This window comes from Oncorhynchus tshawytscha, linkage group LG07, assembly GCF_018296145.1.
Source record: "Oncorhynchus tshawytscha isolate Ot180627B linkage group LG07, Otsh_v2.0, whole genome shotgun sequence".
NCBI classification, from domain to species: Eukaryota; Metazoa; Chordata; class Actinopteri; order Salmoniformes; family Salmonidae; genus Oncorhynchus; species Oncorhynchus tshawytscha.
In genome coordinates, this window is record NC_056435.1 from 13,851,177 (window position 1) to 13,866,061 (window position 14,885).

Genomic DNA, 14,885 nt, shown 5'->3' on the forward strand with positions numbered 1-14,885 from the left:
AGTCTCAACTCCTTAAACATTTATTGTGCTGGTTCGAGTCGGTCTAAGGCGACCACAGTCCTGCAGTTTTGTCCTCGAAGAGGAGGGTGTTTATTAAGTTAACTAATTAGCGGTTCTCACCCCTCCAAGGACCTGGTAGCTGATCCGCAGGAGGAACCTTATAGGAAAGTAAGTGAGCGATTGGTTTGTGTTGTAACAACTCAACATGAAATAGTTATGCATGTATTCCTCAAATACATCTAATGTGTGCATGTCTAGATGCATGGTATGGCTGTAATTCATTTAAAAAATCCTCATTGCATATATTTTTAGTTGGTTTATGCTTTCTTTTGCTGCTTTATTGTTGCCTTATCATTACTAATCAGGGTTTTAATCTGATGCTTAAACAGTGCCTTGCTTTTTGTTGTGTTGTGTGTAATCATCTATTTTGCAAATAGGTCTAGAAGGCAAACTATACGCTACACTGTTCCCAATACTTATTTAATATAGCACACTGTTCAGGAAAGTGTAGGTGATTGTCATGATGTCATTTTATTTAATAAATCCTCTTAAGGATCCCTTGGATCGGTGTCCCTACACCCATTAGCGTTACTAACGTGCGCTAATGTGACTAGAATGACATTGTCAGTCACAGCAAGCACTTATTTGATGTGTCTTAACGTGTATTACCTCTCAATCAGATTGTTGGTCTCTGACCGTGTCGTGGTTGAATGTCCGTCGAAAGTTGGCCCACATCTCACCAGGGCCCTGCCAGTTGTTCTCTAAGTACTTGGTCAGCATTGGGTGGTCTGCTGCATGGTTCTCAATGAAGTCGGCTATTCATTCCTGGAAACTCTGGGGCTGATACGATGGAATTATGTTAATCAAATGTAATTTACCCAAATCCTAAAATCTTTTTTTTTTAAATTCTACAATATCTGTCATGTACTAACATTTGTCTTGGACTCATTTATTTTCTGTGCATTCTCCACTCCACCAAGGCTGGAATCCTGCAGCTGCATCCACTTTTGCGTAGCTATTGTGATCGAGACATAAGCTCAATATTATTCAATGGTATGCGTACTGTGTCACACATCTGACAGTATAAGTCAATCAGTTATTGTGAAAGGGAAAAAGCCAGGTTGGATCTGTGTTGGCTATTGTTTTGGGGGTGATTGGTTGATTCAGTGTGTGCATGTTAGTCATAGTAGGAAGAGGATGTCATGACCACAGATCATTTATCTGTCAATTTTGTTTTTGCTGGTAACCAATACTGTATCTGTAACACATGAAACCAGCAGAGTAGCACATTGGCTTCCAGGAAGCCATGAAGCATCTATCAAACAAATGACAAGAGGTAAACAGCTTAACTAACAAGAAAGTGGACAGGATAAGATCATTGTGTGTGTGTGTGTGTGTGTGTGTGTGTGTGTGTGTGTGTGTGTGTGTGTGTGTGTGTGGGGGGGTCTGATTTACCTAGGGGAATTTGAAGTTGACTCTTCGATCTTGGTTGGAGCCAGGTCCAAAGCACTCTGTGTCTCTATGCTTGTGATGACGTAGGCAGCTGGCAACCCATGGCCATGACCATCTAACCAGGAGGGTGTAGATAGGGAAGCCATAGTTGGTGAGGCCATTTGTGGCATCCATGAAGACCATGGCCTTACCATAGGCCATGACATTTTTCCTCATTTATTTTTGTCATCAATACAAGGACGAGGTGCTGTTTGTTGTGGATGTATTGTTGATTAAATACAGTTTCCTCTGTGTGTTTCCGAAGGATTTCCAAGACACTGATGGTATAATTTTTGTCCATTTGTTTTCTCTGCATCATGGTTTTTCTGATGTTGTGTATGTCCCCTGGTGTCACAAAGGATTCTCTCTGGTTCCAGACACTTTGCCCTTGTGCCTTGGTCTACTTCTGTGCAAGTACCAGAATCATTGACAGTGTTACCCCAATATACGTTTCTGCAACCGTCTCTTATGACCGAAACAAGCTTCTGGACATCAGAACAGCGATTACTCACTTCGGACTGGACAAAGATTTTTTATTTAAGGAATTGGAGGCAAAATATTTACAGCTCCTCCAGGACCATGCCAAATCCCCGTTATTCGCATGAAGAGGAGATGCCGATACAGGAGCCGCAGACCCGGATGCTTGGTGAGAATTTGTTGGCGAGTGGAAAATCCACCTTTACCATCCGCCCTACTGGCGAACGTGCGATCAGTGGAGAATGAACTGGATGAGTTCCGTTCGAGGCTATCCTACCAATGGGACATTAAAAACGGTAATATCTTATGTTTCACCGATTTGTGGCTAAATGAGAATATGGATATTATCTGTGTCTATTTGTCATTATACACCAGTTTGGTCTGATTGGTACTCCAGCCTGTGTCTATTCCACAAGTTACCCCAGGCTAAATCTATGACGTTAAAATGCCTATTTACTCTGTTCCATCTGACTACGAAATCCACTGTCTCATTAGCCCAGCCAGACACATTATAAACTTGATCTCCACTATAAAGAGCATCTAGACATTATCTCACGTTTCTTTTAGACTAACATTTCGTTTTCAACAGCAGAGATGTGTATAAACCTTGCTGTCTCTCTCTCCGACATTTGGCTCTCCGACATTCGATCTCCAGCTGTCCCATAGTAATGAACATGTTGGGATGAGACAGACAGGCAGGCAGCGTTTCTTAGCCAGTCGAAAGCATGAATCAGCCGGCATCATTTTTATGAATATACGTATACAAAGAAATGTCAATTGAAAAAGGTCAAATGAAATGAAGTGCAGCTAGTTTGCAGTCTTTCCAGCTACAGTTTGAAGTGATTGTGTTAGCTGTGTTGTTGGCTAGCTCCTAGTGTCCTGACAAGAGAGTACATTTTCTATGCCAGCCAAAATTGCTCATTGTTATGGATGTATCCAAGTAAATGTCACTAACAAACAGCTTAAACAAATGCAAATGCATGCTGTTATTGTGGTTGCGCTGTTTGACGTGACTGTAAGTTAGTCATAGTCGACCAGCTAGCAAGCAAGGGATAAGAACTTTGCCAGCCAGTATGGCAATAGAACAATATGTCAATCATTATTTGAATATTTTGGCAACTTGTTGTATAAAACTGATAATGCCCTTGAAGCCGGTGTTAGACTTTGTCTCCGGCCTAACAACACCCGTGCCAATATATCCTCCAAACACCGGCTTCTGGGGCATTATCACTTAAATGTGACCGACCGGCTTGATTCGGTCTTATGTAGCAAAATTCTAAACATTTTCTTTTTACATTAGATAGAAGTAGAGATTCAGAGCTAGAAAATGTTATATTATACCCTAGAGTTGAGGGAAAATGGGAAAGTAATTCTGATTTGAAAGTTGATAAACTTGTAACTGCACTTTTGAGAAAATGGCCCTTGAATGTTTTGGTACACCTTCTGGAGAGCTCTTCTTTGTCTACACGCCCCAACCAGCTCTTTAATGATTCACATGTGAGATCATTTACTAAACAACCAAAGCTTTCAAGACTAAAGGCTGGTTTGTACTACAGGTGTGTTCGTCAATTCAATCTGGAGTGCCAGAGTGCCAGATTGTCCGTTTGTAAATTCAGAGCGTTTCGCTCTCGGAGCGTTCAGAGCGCACACTGGACGCTCTGGCGAAGGAGTAGGGTTGATCCAAGCATTCTGACCTCACAACAGCAGTCAAACACTCAAGTTAACTGGCTAATGTTCAGGTAGCTTGCTAGCTTCTTCCAGACACAAATGAGGGAACAGCTCACTCTGACCATTTTATTCACCCTAGCAGAGCTGGTTAGGCTGTTTTCATGTCATCGAGAGTGTTGGTGACTGCAATTGTGCTGCTGGCAACAATTTATGACACTTTTTTTTTGCCGTTTACTGACACTGGCCCTATTCAACGGTTGTTTAGCGTTTGTAAATTTGTCAGATATTCTGCGCTCTGTTACATCACCAAGAAGGAGGCCCTGGATTTCAACCCCTCCCTGTGCAACTGGGTCCTGGATTTTCTGAAGGGCCGCCCCCCAGGTGGTGAAGGTATTAAACAACATCTCCACTTCACTGACCCTCAACACTGGGGCCCCAGAAGGGTGTGTGCTCAGCCCTCTCCTGTACTCCCTGTTCAACAACAACTGCATGGCCATGCACACCTCCAAATCAATCATCAAGTTTTCAGACAACACAACAGAAGTGGGCTTGATCACCAACAACGACGAGACAGCCTACAGGGAGGAGGTGAGGGCACTCGGTGTCAGGAAAACAACCTCTCACTCAATGTCAACAAAACAAAGGGACTTCGTAGACTTCAGGAAACAGCAGAGGGAGCACCCCCCTATCGACATTGAAGGGACAGCAGTGGAAAAGGTGGAAAGTTTTAAGTTCCTGGGCGTACACATCACAGACAAACTGAAATGGTCCACCCACACAGACGGCGTGGTGAAGAAGGTGCAACAGCGCCTCTTCAACCTCAGGAAAATAAAGAAATTTGGCTTGTCACCCAAAACCCTGACAAACTTTTACAGATGCACAATCGAGAGCATCCTGTCGGGCTGTATCACAGCCTGGTATGGCAACTGCACCGCCCTCAACTGCAAGGCTCTCCAGAGGGTGGTGCGGTCTGCACAACGTATCACCGGGGGCAAACTACTTGCCCTCCATGACATTTACAGCACCCGATGTCACAGGAAGGCCAAAAAGATCATCAAGGACAACAACCACCCGAGCCACTGCCTGTTCACACCGCTATCATCCAGAAGGCGAGGTCAGTACAGGTGCATCAAAGCTGTTACTGAGAGATTGAGAAACAGCTTCTATCTCAAGGCTATCAAACTGCTAAACAACAATCACTAACTCAGAGAGGCTGCTGCACACATTGAGACCCAATAAGTGGACACTTTAATAAATTGATCACTAGTCACTTTAAACAATGCCGCTCTAAATAATGCCACTTTATAATGTCTATATATCTTACATCACTCATATCACATGTACATACTGTATTTTATACCATCTACTGCACCTTGCCTATGCCGATCGGACATCGCTCATCCCTATATTTATAGTACATATTCTCATTCACCTCTTTAGATTTGTGTGTATTAGGTAGTTGTTGGGGAATTGTTAGATTACTTGTTAGATATTACTGCACTGTTGGAACTAGAAGCATTTCACTACACTTGCATTAACATCTGGTAACCATGTGTAGGTGACCAATAAAATTAAATTTGATGTTAAACACTATTATTGCACACAAAGGGAGTTCATGCAAATTATGTGACTTGTTAAGCTAATCTTTACTCCTGAATTTATTTAGGCTTGCCATAAAAAAGGGGTTGAATACTTATTGACTGACGACATTTCAGAATTTCACTTATAAACAATTAGCAAAAGTTTCGAAAAACATAATTCCACTTTGACATATGGGTTATTGTGCATAGGCCAGTGAATGTTATGCATTTTAAATTCAGACTGTAACACACACACCAATTGGAAAAAGTCAAGGGGTCTGAATACTTTCTGAAGGCACTGTATATACTAGACAAGTATGTGTCTAGCATATACAGCAGAAAGGCACATTTGTCCATGTAATGAAGCTAATGTAACTAGCGAGAAATTATGTTTGCAAGCTAGAAACTTTGTAAAGTTGCCTTAACATTGTGGTAACTTTTTTTTCTCCAACCAATGTACCTAAGATAGCCAAAATCATTCCCTTGTCAGCATTGTTTTAAAGATGGTTTAATCACTATTTCTGCTGGAAAGCAACCATAGACAAAGATTGGAAAGCTGCCGCGGTCATCCCCCTCTTCAAAGGGGGAGAGAGTCTAGACCCAAACTGTTATAGACCTATATCCATTCGGCCCTACTTTTCTAAAATCTTCGAAAGTCAAGTTAATAAATAGATCACCGAACATTTCGAATCCCACCGTACCTTCTTCACTATGCAATCTGGTTTCCGAGCTGGTCATGGGTGCACTTTCAGCCACGCTCAAGGTCCTAAACAATATCATATTAATATCGATAAAAGACAGTGCTGTGCAGCTGCCTTCATCGACCTGGCCAAGGCTTTCGACTCTGTCAATCACCGCAATCTTGTCGGCGAATCAATAGCCTTGGCTTCTCAAATGACTGCCTCGCCTGGTTCACCAACTACTTCTCAAATAGAGTTCAGTGTGTCAAATTGGAGGGCCTGTTGTCCGGACCTCTGGCTGTCTCTGTGGGTGTGCCACAGGGTTCAATTCTCGGGCCCACACCTTTTCCTCTGTATATATCAATGATGTCGCTCTTGCTGCTGGTGATTCTCTTATCCACCTCTACACAGACAACACCATGCTGTATACATCTGGCCCTTCTTTGGACACTGTGCTAACAAACCTCCAAATGAGCTTTAACACCATGCAACACTCCTTCTGTGGTCTCCAACTGCTTTTAAATGGTAGTAAAACTAAGTGCATGATCTTGAACCGATTGCTGCCCGCACCCTGCCGCCTGACTAGCATCACTACTCTGGACATTTCTGACCTAGAATATGTGGACAACTACAAATACCTAGGTGTCTGTTTAGACTGTAAGCTCTCCTTCCAGACTCACATTAAGCATCTCCAATCCAAAATTAAATCTAGAATCGGCTTCCTATTTCACAACAAAGCCTCCTTCACTCATGCCGCGAAACATACCCTCGTAAAACTGACTATCCTACCGATCCTTGACTTCATTTACAAAATAGCCCCCAACACTTTACTCAGCAAACTGGATGTAGTCTATCACAGTGCCACCCATTTTATCACCAAGCCCCATATACTACCCACCACTGCGACCTGTATTGTAACGATCGCTGTCCTCCTCGGATGAGGAATAGGAAGGATCAGACCAAAACGCAGCGTGTTATGTGTCCATGTTAATTTTAATAAATATACTGAACACTGCAATATTCAAAAAACAACAAAGAGAGAGCGCAAACAAAACAAAACAGTTCTGTAAGGTGAAGACACACAAAACAGAAAACAACTACCCACAACCCATAGTGGGAAAACAGGCTGCCTAAGTATGGTTCTCAATCAGAGACAACGATTGACAGCTGCCTCTGATTGGGAACCATACCAGGCCAAACACCTAGAAATATAACACACAGAACCAAAACATAGAATGCCCACCCCAACTCACTCCCTGACCAAACTAAAATAGAGACAATGCATATATTACGCCCATATGTCGTTGTCTTCTCTGTTGGAATTGCCTGTCCGTCTGCTGGAGAGTCAGTTCATCAGAGAGTCTCTGGTTAACTTCCCCAGAAGTCACAATGTCTCTGGATAATGTCTGTTGTAATGGATACGATATGTTCTTAAAGTAGATGTTTCGGCGGTTGTCTGTATTCTCGTCCTAGGTTTACGTAATTTCTAGCTGCAGACTAGTAATTCTACATCTAGGATTTGCTCTTATTCTGTAGTGATTGATAGTCTCAGAGTTTGACCATTTCCAGCCGTGTAGCCAAAACTACAGCTGTATGGCCTCCATGGCCCATAGAACTCGAGCCATTCCAACGTGGGGACTTTGTCCCGGCGTTCTTTGACTTATATTTTGACGTATATTTTGTAGGAAGTGGGTTTTATACTCTGTGGAAGAAGGGCTGGTTCTATGACACCTAATGAGCCGTCTGGGCTCACGGGGGTGTGGCCACTGACGAGTTCATCTTCATACGAAAATCCTTACTCTCATTTTGAAGGTCAACATCACATTACATCTTTTCACAAAGCGTTTCAAGTTTAATCACATATGTTTCACAATATTTAGATGTAAACCTGACAGCTCGAAAATGTACACGCTAAGAGACACAGTTATGTGTGTTCCCTGTCCTTCATGAGATCACCAAATGAAACACACTCGTCAGTACTGTCCCTTAAGAATCCACGGACCATCCCCACATTCTCAAAAGTAGAAACATTGAATAATTAAACAAACCTTTGATGTCCAACGGTCTCTCGTGCGTTCTACAGTTTACATTCCAAACTCGAAAGCTACACAGCATAGGGGCAGCATATTTTAGAACCGGCCATAAAACAGTCAACTTCCTGCCCTCCCCCTCTATGAGAGAGAGCACGCAGTAGAGCGGACCCCCCTATAACCTGATCCTTCAGATCGTCACAGGAGAGTTATGACAACGGTATCCATATTAGGACAGGCTTAGTTGGTGAGCCTGAGGCAACTCCTGCTGAGGCTGTCCAAATATGGACAACGTATACATCATATTAATATCAGCAGAAAGGCACAAAATAGCTTAGCAGCAAAGTGCACTTGGCCAGGGCTGGACTCTCCAACCAGAGCCAGGCCATAGGTGTGGAAGTGTCTCTCTGGACTGTTGACAGCACCACAGTGTGTGTGTGTGTGTGCGTGTGCGTGTGTGCGTGCATACTTGCCTTCCTGTGTGTGTTTGAAAGAGAGAGACTGTGTGTTTGTGTGTGTGTGCGTGTGTCTGGGCTGGTGACAGCAACGGTGCCGGGGGAAGAGAGAAAGAACAACATACCACTGAAAGACTCCATCTCACTGCCACATTTAACTGCCTGAGATTGCACAGAGCATCGGGCTAGTGTTCTTTGTGTGTGTGTGTGTGTGTGTGTGTGTGTGGGTGGGCATGTGCATGTGCTTAACCATACACCCATGTGTGTAGATGGCTGTGACCATTCTTGGAACCAGTATATCTCCAGTACCTGGTTGGAGGAATGTGGAACCAGTGTGTCCAGCGAGCCCAAAGCTCAGTGCCCATCATCCCACACTGGTGTCAGACAGCCCCCCGTACTTTCAGGGGCCATTTTTCCAGGCCGGCAACCCACACCACTTCAAACAGGCAGCCCAGCCATCACACATTCCACACCACCAAGACAACACTTTGAACCGTAGCGCCACACACCGTTCCACCATGCCGGGAAGTCAATAGCGACATCATCGGAGCGCCGTCGCTCAAACCACCTCTAGTTACCTCCTGTCTGAGTTTGAGACGGATCTTCTTACCACAAGCTCTCAGAGTTGCACTGCAGAATTAGATATTCATTGAAGTTCCTACAAACATCAAGTTTCGAAATGAAGGGTTAAGGTTAAGGGTTAAGATTCTGAATAGGGTTAAAACATTGTTTAGGCATTCATTCCAAATGGTATAAATACACATGTACACACACACACACACACTCATGTACACAAGCACGCACACACTCATAAAGCTATGAGGAGCTGAAGTGTGAAGCAGTGTTAGACAAAACAGTAGCTGTCTCCAAGGTAACGCTGACACACACACACACACCTCTGCAGTTACACCCAGGGCCTCCTGTATTATGGGTGCACTGTGAGTGGGAAGGGGACCCTTGTTATGGGTAAACAGTTGCCATGTGTGCATTCATCACCAACAGACACTCCCACATGCAGTCACACACATGTAAATGCATGCACAGATGTGCACACACACACACACACACACACACACACACACACACACACACACACACACAAAAGCACACAAAACACACACACACACACACACACACACACAAACACACACAAAAAACGTTTAGCCAACCAGCAAAGTCAAATACACATGCATTCACAAACTATCCAGCTCTTCAAAAACACTGGTAACTTTCACACTTTGTCACTAAAATCTCCAACATGGCTCGAAAAGAATACAATGCCAACATTCTCACTCTGAGACTCTCTCCTCCTCCCTCTCTCTCTCTCTCTGTCCCTCTCTCTCACCTTGTCCCTCTCTCTCCCCTCTTCTTCCTCTCGCTCCCTCTGACCAGCTCACATATATTTCGCTGAAACTCACTTTTTCATTTCTGTGTATTGACATGAAGGAAGGTGTATGTCTACTTTCGCGGGCTGTGGGTGGATGGGGAGGTTGCTGCTCCTCAAACAGACTGGCAGACATGATTTCTGGGAAGGGGTGGATTTTTGGAGCATAGGTGCACATTCACATAGAATTACATATACAGGTATAGCTTAGCCCAGACTCTGTTCCAATGTCCACACGAGAATACCGTTAAGAATGAAGCAATGCATGCGTTCTAAGTGGTATGTCAGTGTGGATATTGCCTGAGTGCATGAATGTGTGACCTTTTTCCTCAGTGAGTTTATGTGCGTGTTTTGTCTTCATGAGTGCATGCATTGGTGTATGCTTGTGTCTGTGCATTTGTGCGTACGTGTGTGTGTGTGTACGCGTGTCTGTGTGCCCGCACAGTCTGTCACTTGTGTTTGTATGTTGCTGTTATTTACAGCACTCCGCACCCTCTTCATAATGTCCCTGCAGAGACCTCGCCTGATGATTATCATAGACCTGACAAAATCTCCAGGGAGACTTTCTCCTGATTCTGCACAAACCCACAGGTGTTAAATAGCCCACCTCACCCAACCCAGTGCTGAGTCTGTCCAACAGTACTCTCTTCCAGAAACACATCATTCTTCACCAACATGGATGGCTTCTGCAAACTGATCAATGTTTTAGTCTCAAATGGCACCCTATTCCCTATATAGTGCACTACTGTACTTTTGACCAGGGCCTATCAGGGCTCTGGTCAAATGTAGTGTACTATATAGGGGATATGATTTTTATATTAGCTACAGGTAACTGTCAAAATAATGGAAAACAAAGTATAATGAAAGCAGGTAACTCCACACAGGTGTGGTTCCTGAGTTAATTAAGCAATTAACATCCTATCATGCTTAGGGTCATGTATAAAAATGCTGCGCAGGCCATTATTTTGGCTACCATGGCTATGCCCCCATAGAATGACAATGACCCCATCCACAGGGCACGAGTGGTCACTGAATGGTTTGAGCATGAAAATTATGCAAACCACATGCATTGGCTCTCTCAGTAACTAAATCTCAACCCAATTGAAGACTTTTGGGAGATTCTAGAGCACCAACTGAGACATCGTTGTCCACCAATCACCAACAAAACACCAAATGCATCCCGACAATAGAGTTCCAAACACGTGTGGAATCTATGCCAAGGTGCATTGAAGCTGTTCTAGCTCGTGCTGGCCCAATGCTCTATTAAGACACGTATGTATGTGGCCAGTTACCTTTACATTGCTATAGGCAAGCTCATTCAAGCCAAGATAAAGGATTTGAAACGATTTCAAATAGAACTTGAACCCAGACTGGATCCTGTGGTTTTGCATTGAGGACCGATACCGTCCCAGCCAGAGAAACTGGGCAAAAACTGCTTGAAATTACATCATAAATTACGTTGGGGTTAAGTCAATTGGCTCACCTCAAATGGTCCATATCAATGGCCTAGCTTTGTATTGGGCAAAATCTGAGCAAGGCTTATAGGTGTAAGGTTATCTTAACTTTTATGGGGTTTATCTGTGGAGGTTCGTCACTGGTTCTTTGGTGTCTTAAGACAGAGTCAATCCAGGACGTTCTTTTTGACCCCCAGATATTGTCGGCCTATACAGATCAAGTCCTCTAAGGCACCTCTATCACTTACCCACAGCCAGAGACAGAGAGTGAGACAGAGACATGGCCTCCTACTGTATATTGGTAGGGCCCTGATATTTCCCTGACCGTTTGGTCTATTCTATAGGCAGTAACTATGGAAACTATGGAGTTTTTCCTGGTCAGGTCAAATGGTGCTGCGTACTTATAACACCCAATGGACTTCGATAACGACAGTCTAAACATCAGCAAAGTTGACATTCTGTAGATTTCAAAAGGGTGCCTTGCTGGCACTGATGTCACACCGATGTTCTCAAACGCTCCACGCCTGTACCCTCTTTATGAGCTAACAAAGGCTATAGGTCAAATGACCCCTTCTTCACCCGAGCACGTCTAACCTTGCACATGTGGTCAGCATGTCTCCTAGGTTATGGGATCCAGCAATGGCGCCAGACCGCTCCGTAACATAACTCGAGACCCTCCGCTGTTTTCGTCCCCCTGTCAACGTGTACCTGTCTCCATGGTAACCAGCACCTAGTTAAAGGATAATGGGTAGTGACCACCCCCACCCAAACCCAAACCCAGGGGTTAAAGTTCTCTGTCACCGTGGCGGATTTCCGTCCTACGGATTCCAGAGAGGTCAATTTTTGAGATGAGTGTCGATTTTCTCTGTCATTCTGTGCGCACTGAGCTGACGTGCATGACTGTTGCTCATACTCCAACGTTCAGATTAATGGAATTAAACCATCCATAATGCTCATCACCGCAGCGTTTAACTCAAACAGTGGTGTGTTGCCTACTGTTAGCTGCTGAAGTCATTCAAACCTATACTTTATAACTCAGGATGTGATATTTTTACCATGTACTGTTGTTATTAAAACAAAAACAGACAACCCCATAATAGAATAGTTTACCTATTTACCTACTCAGCTTCTTGCTCTGTTGTGTTCTATGAGAGATAAATATTCCTCTCGAGGCACATTCAAGTTGATTCACAATTCATCATTATTCACAATTCATTCAGGATTATCTGCAATCTTGGTAGCATCCACATGAATGTAGAAGTGTTAAGAAACACATTTTGAATCCAAAATGACACCATACATTATTTACCATTCATTGCTATTGGGCACAAACGAACCTGAAACACAACCAAAACGCATTGCAAATGCATCCAACAAGTGTGTCGAGTCACAAGTTTGACGTAGTTATTGCGTGTTAGGAATATGGGACCAAATAATAAACTTTTGACGACTGTTTTTATAACAATCATCAGAAATGTCAATAATTTTGACCACTACCTTCTTCCGAAAAAAATAAAAGTATATTACTTCTTGGGGCGGCAGGTAGCCTAGTGGTTGGAGTGTTGGGCCAGTACCCAAAAGGTTGCTAGATCAAATCCCCAAGCTAACAAGGTAAAAATCTCTTGTTCTACCCTGAACAAGGCACTTATTAACCCACTGTTCCTAGGCCATCATTGTAAATAAGAATTTGTTCTTAACTGACTTGCCTAGTTAAATAAATTAACAAAGTCTCTTACTCTGAACAATTGTATTAGTATAATTTTCTTTTAGCATAAAATATAGCTCAGTATTTGAATGATCTATTTTATACAGTCATTATTGCTCATCTTTATCAAGGATGTCAATCATTTCCAACCCCACTAGGCTATGTGGATGGTCAAATATGTTCAAATAATTGTATCATCATTTTTACCAATATGTTTTGGGGTCATTTCTGGAGGTGGAAATTATATTTTAGATGCTTACAGCAGAAAAAAAATAATTCATTCATTTTGGAGTAGAATGTCATTTATTAAAAGTCACCACACCTGAGTTTCCCCAAACCCCATGTGGACTGGAATTGGTCAAACTCACAGTTTACTTGTAATACATGCAGTCTACAAAATGATCCTCTTTCCCCAAAAAAGCATGCTGGTCATTATTATATATTTTTTTACATCAAAGGTGGGGTTGACTTGGCCAGACAATCAATCAGAGATCGACTTCAGTTTCAGTAATGGCTTTGTTTTTTTTTGTCCAAACCCCTCTGACAAAAAACGTGAATGGAATGGGGCCATCTCCATATAAGCCTGCCGTCACAGCAACAGCAGAATTTGCCTGCTGACCAACCAAAACAATCCCAGAAGATTCCTGTTACATTCTTACTGTCATTCAACGTGCTGGAGAAGTTGTGCAAGTTTAGAGGGAGGGAGGGAGGTGAGGGAGAGAGGTGTGAGAGAGAGAGGGAGAGAGAGGGAGAGAAAGAGAGAGAGAGTGTGGTGGGAAGAAGCGTTGGAGATACACATCTCAAACGCCATCAGATGATAGTCTGCTCTACTTCTCATTAATTCTATGAGACATTTTGTGACTTTTGACTACTACAAACCTACCAAATCTATATAATGTGATTGTCTGCACCTTGGCAAATTACACGTTCATTTTAAATGTCTAGACTTTTTTAACCCTCTAAATCTAAGCCCTGACTAAGCCGGGGGAGGGGTGGTGGGGGGTTCTAAGCTAACATATGGAATTGTTTTAAAATTATCATACCAAGGATTATTTAGCTATTTGATTTTGAATTATAAGACTCCTTAAGGTATCAAAAAAACATGTACGAAAAGTATTGGATAAAACATTGAATTTGGCCCCCCGAGTGGCGCAGCCGTCTAAGGTACTGCATCGCAGTGCTTGAGGCGTCACTACAGATCCGGCTGCGATCCCAGGCTGTGTTGCAGCCGGCCGCGACCGGGACATCCATGAAGCAGCGCACAATTGGCACCGCGTCGTCCGGGTTAGGGAATGGTTTGGCCGGCTGGGATTTCCATGTCCCATCGCGCTCTAGCGACTCCTTGTGGCGGGCCGGGCACATGCATGCTGACTCTGGTCGGCAGTTGTACGGTGCTTTCCTCCGACACATTGGTGCAGCTGGCTTCAGGTTAAGCGAGCAACGATGTCAAGAGGCAGTGCGGCTTGGCAGGGTCGTGTTTCGGAGGACGCGTGGCTCTCGACCTTCGCCTCTCCCGAGCCCGTACGGGAGTTGCAACGATGGGGCAAGACTCTAACTACCAATTGGATATCATGAAATTGGGGAGAAAAAAGGGGTAGAAACTAAAAACAATAATAATATAATAATAACATTGAGTTTGGCATTGCAGCTATTAGCTAATAGGAACCCATTGAAAAACAGATTTACTACATGGAACAACAGATCAACAACAGTCAAAAAGAACATCTAAAGGAAATTTGTTCTGAAGTGTCTGTTCAATATCTGAGAGACATAAGAAAGATCAGGAAACAAGCTTTTAAAAATGTTTTTAACATGTATTTATCCCTTTATTTTAGACACTGAACTATCTATCTATTTTTTTTAACTGGTTACCGGGGACCTTCAGTCGTGTGATGCTTGTGGGAGCCCTAGAGCAAAACGGAGTAGACCGTCATGCTAATGAGAGTCTCACCTTTCAAACG